Consider the following 4926-nt stretch of genomic DNA (forward strand, 5'->3'; position numbering starts at 1 on the left):
CAACAAATAAAAGTCCTGGACTGGATGGCTTCACAGGTGAATTTTAACAAATATGCAAAGAAGAACTTACACCTATCCTTCTAAAACTATTCTAAAAACTTCAAGAGGAGGGAAGACTCCCAAGCTCATTTTAGAAGACTCGTCGGCAGCCGTCCGTCTCGAGAGACGATGGTGTAGCTTCTTAAGAGTCTATCTGCACCGCCGAGAATGGCTATGCAGTCCGACTCGGGAGTGACACGGTATCTGTCTCCTCCCGTGTTAAATCGACATCTTGCGATGACGCTGGAGTGTCCTCTCCAGTGAAGCTGAAGCTACAGAGCCTGGGCAGGGTGATATGGAGGGTCTGCTGTTGCCCATGCAGCAGACCCCCCCTCTCTTCGCAGCTGAGGGATCCAAGGGAAAGACGGAGTCAATACAGCTTGGCTTCAGGTGCGCCGCAGGAGTTGCCGATGTTGACTACAACATCAAACCGCCTTAGGGACTCGGGCTCCGGATTTTCTGTCGGGGTTTACTCCCTTAGCCTTTCCCCTGAAGAGGTATGCCGCAAGGCAGCGGAGGTTTTTTGGAGTCAGAGTTTTCCTTCTCTGATGTGCCCTGACTGGAAGATCGAACCAGCGACACTTAGCTCGCAGGCCGACGCTCAATCCACTGAGCCAAACCAGCCAGGGACAAAACCAGATAAAGACACTACAAAGATAGACAATTATAGGTCAGTATCTCTGATGAACATAGATGCTAAAATCTTCAACAAAACATTAGCAGACTGGATCCAGCAATACTTTTAAAAGATCATACACCTTGATCAAGTGGTTTTATTCCAGGGATACAAGGTAGGTACGATATCTGAAAATCAATAAATATGACACACCCATAAGCAAAATGAAAAATAAAAATCATGATCATATCAATAGATTGAAAAAAAACATTTGATAAAATCCAGCATCTATTTATGACAAACACTCTCAGCAAAGTGAGAATAGAGGGAACATACCTTTACAAAATAAAGTCCATATGTGACAAACCCACAGAGAACATCATATTATTGGGCAAAAACTATGTGTTTCTCTTAAGATCAGAAACAAGACAGGAAAGTCCACTTTCACCACTCTTGTTCTACATAGTGCTGGAAGCCCTAGCTACAACAATCAGACAAAAAGAAGAAATAAAATGTATCCAATATGGAATGAAAAATTTAAGACTGTCATTTGCAGATGACATGATACTCTATATAGAAAAACCTAAAGATGCCACCAAAAAACTACTAGAACTGATAGATGAATTCAGTAAAGTAGCAGAATACAGAATAAATATCCAGAAATCAGCTGCATTTTTATACACCAATAATGAACTATCAGAAATGCAAACTAAGAAAACAATCTCATTTACAATTGCATTAAAAATAAAATAAAATAACTAGGAATAAATTTAGCCAAAGATGTAAAAGACCTGTGCTCAAAAAATTATAAAACACTGAAGAAAGAAATCCAGAAGATACAAGAAAGTGGAAGCATATACTGTGTTCATGAATACAAAGACTTAACATCATTAAAATGTGCATACTATGCAAAGCAATCTATAGATTCAATGCAATTCCTATCAAGATACTAGTGGTGTATTTCACAGAACTAGAACAAATATTCCAAAAATTTATATGTAACCAAAAAAGACCCTGAATAGGCACAAAAATCTTGAGAAAGAACAAAGATGGAGGTGTCATGCTACCTGATCTGAAGCTATGCTACAAGACCATAGTAATCAAAACAGCATGGTACTGGCATAAAAAAAGACATATAGATCAATGGAACATAATAGAGAGCCCAGAAATAAACCCACACTTCTATGATCAATTAATATGTGACAGAAGAGGCAAGAACATACAATGGGGTGAAGATAGTCTATTCCATAAATGGTGTTGGAAAAATTAGACAGATACAAGGGAAAAAAAAAAAATGACTTGTGCTTTTGCCGGGCCCTGGGCGTCCCGGAGGTTCATTCTTGCGCGGGACCCGGGAGCCCGCGGACGGGCCACGATGAGCCTGATCAAGAATATGCAGGAGGTGATGAAGACCATCAGCAGTGTCCCCAGCTTTGATAGAGTTTTGGAAAAGGTGACTCTCATCTCCGCCGCCCCGGGAAAGGTGACCTGTGAGCTGAAGGTGCAGGAGGAGCACACCAACAAGATGGGCACACTGCACCGAGGGCTGACGGCCACGCTGGTGGACAGCATCTCGACGTTGGCGCTGCTCTGCACCGACAGGGCCCTGCCGGGCGTCAGCGTGGACATGAACATCACGTACATGTCCCCTGCCAAAACTGGAGAAGACGTCATCATCACGGCACAGGTCCTGAAGCAAGGCAGGACGCTGGCCTTCGCCTCCCTGAACCTGACCAACAAGGCCACGGGGAAGCTGGTGGCGCAGGGCAGACACACCAAGCACCTGGGGAGCTGAGGCCCGCGCGGCGAGGAGCACCAGGTGGAAACCTGACCTAAGTGTAACCTGCCAAATAAATTAGCACAACCAGGAGCCCAGAAGTGCTTTCTTTAAGAGCACAGAGACCAAGTGAGGTACAGGGTGGGGGTGCCTTTATTTTTTCCCGTTAAGCCTCTTCAGTTTTAGTTTTTAATCATATGGATGAAGAATTCTTAACTCAGCCTTTTGAAAACGCAGGAAAAGCAAGAGACTAGCAGGACCACTTTGAGACAGGGTTACCTTCAGACCGAGCGCTATTAAGCTAAAGGAGAAACAAACTGATGGTCAGTCCTTGGTGGATCTTAGGTCCTTCTCAGCTCGAAAATGCCACCCATGTTCTTTTAAAACCCAATTTCAAGATTATGGAACTTCAAAATTCACAGACCATCGCCCACATTGGAAAGCTGACTGCGCCAGGCGGCCTGACAGTCCTCAGCAACGCTGGAGGCGCAACACGCTGGGACGCGGGGGACAGTCTGTGGATGCGCCCTGTGCCGCGGGTCTGTTACGGGACTGGCGTGTTCTCTTAGCCCCCTTTCCAGCACTTAGAATAAAACCATGCGGCTCCTGAACCTCGCAGACCACAGGACCTAAAAGACCGAGTTCACCAACTGTCCAGTCCGTTTCTCAAAGCCCTGCTGCCTGCAGCACTCTGTTCTCAGCGTTAGACTTATGCATCAGGGCGTCCCAGTGAGTATCACGGCCCAAGAGCCAGAAGGCAAAAGGCCACTTTACATAAATCCGGAAATGCAGTCAACACTGAAAGGCTGGGTCTTTAGACCCATCAGAAACAGAACTGCCCGACAGTGACCCTCTGGAGTGAGCCTGGGAAGGGAGTGAGGTCCCTGGCGCTGGGCGCTGGCCAGGATGCATCTGCAGCGTCTTCACCAGGAGAAACATCACTCAGATGCCTGATGAGAGACCTTCTATCTCAAGGGTGAAGCCAAAGACTATATGCACAACCCATGGACATGAACTAAGGGGGGTGGGACTGCTGGAGGGAAGTGGGGTGCTGGGTAGGGGGGAGCAAAGGGGAAATTGGGACAACTATAACAGCATAATCAATAAAATATACTTTAAAAAAAATGAAATTAGACCACCTTCTTACACCAAACACAATGCTAAACTCAAAATGGATTAAAGTCTTACATGTTAGACTCGAATCCATAAAAACCCTAGAAGAAAACATAGGCAGCAAAATCTTGGGCATCTCTTGCAGGGATATTTTTTCTGATTACTTCTTTGGGCAAGCAAAACAAAAGAAAAAAATAAACAAATGGGACTACATCAAACTAAAAAGTTTTTGCACAGCAAAGGAAACCATCAACAAAATGAAAAGACAATCTAATGATACATCTGTTAGGGGGTTAATATCAAAAATTTATAAAGAACTTATAAAACTCAACACCAAAAAGTCAAATAATCCAATTTAAAAAACAGGCAAAGGGCCTGCACAGACACTTCTCCAAAGAAGACAAATGATCAATAGACATATGAAAAGATACCCGGGTTCACTAATCACCAGAGAAAAGCAAATTAAAATCACGATGAGATATGACCTCACACTTGTCAGAATGGTACCCTTGTGCACTTTTTGATAGGAATGCAGATTGGTCCAACCACTGTAGAAAGCAGTATTAAGTAACCTCAAAAAATTAAAAATGGAACTACTTTATGACCCAGTGACTTCACTTCTGAGAATTTATCTGAAGAAACCTGAAACACTAACTTGAAAGAATAGATGCACCCCTATGTTCACTGCAGCATTATTTACAATCGCCAAGATTTGGAAGCAGCCCAAGTGCCCATCAGTAGATAAGTGGATAAAATGCCATGGTACATTTACACAATGGAATACTACTCAGCTGTAAAAAAAAAAAAGAAAGAAAGAAAAGAAAAACCAGGAAATCTTACCCTTTGATACAGCATGGATGGACCTGAAGAACATTATACTAAGTGACATAAGCCAGTCAGAGGAAGACAAATACCATATAATTTCACTTCATATGTGGAAACTAATGAACAAACTGAACTAACAAACGAAATAGAAACAGACTCATAGATACAGAGAACTGACTTGACAGCTGTCAGAGGGGCGGGGGATTGGGAGGCTGGGTGACAAAAGTAAAGGGATTAAGCAAGGAAAAGAGCAAAAACTTACAGACACTGACAACAGTATGGTGATGACCAGAGGGAAAGGGATGTGGAGGCCATAGAAGAGGGTAAAGGAGTTATAAATGGTGATGGAAGGAGACTTGACTTGGAGTCAGTCAACACACAACACAATATACAGATGATGTATTATAGAATTGTACTCCTGAAACCTATATAATTTAATTAACCAATGTAACCCTCCAAAAAATAAAATTTTTAAAGAAATAAATAAAAATGAAAAGCTAAATAAACAAAGAAAAAAATTAAAATAAACACAAAAGCTGATGGTCTGAGGTCTGCT

The 4926-nt window shown here is 42.8% G+C and overlaps 1 pseudogene; it reads left to right on the forward strand.

Annotated features, from left to right (window-relative positions):
* The first annotated feature begins 1998 nt into the window (after positions 1-1998).
* Positions 1999-2896, forward strand: LOC149995897 (acyl-coenzyme A thioesterase 13 pseudogene; annotated as a pseudogene).
* The last annotated feature ends 2030 nt before the right edge of the window (positions 2897-4926 follow it).

The sequence above is a fragment of the Furipterus horrens genome, unplaced genomic scaffold, assembly GCF_987537825.1.
Source record: "Furipterus horrens unplaced genomic scaffold, mFurHor1.1.pri manual_scaffold_12, whole genome shotgun sequence".
Classification (NCBI taxonomy): domain Eukaryota; kingdom Metazoa; phylum Chordata; class Mammalia; order Chiroptera; family Furipteridae; genus Furipterus; species Furipterus horrens.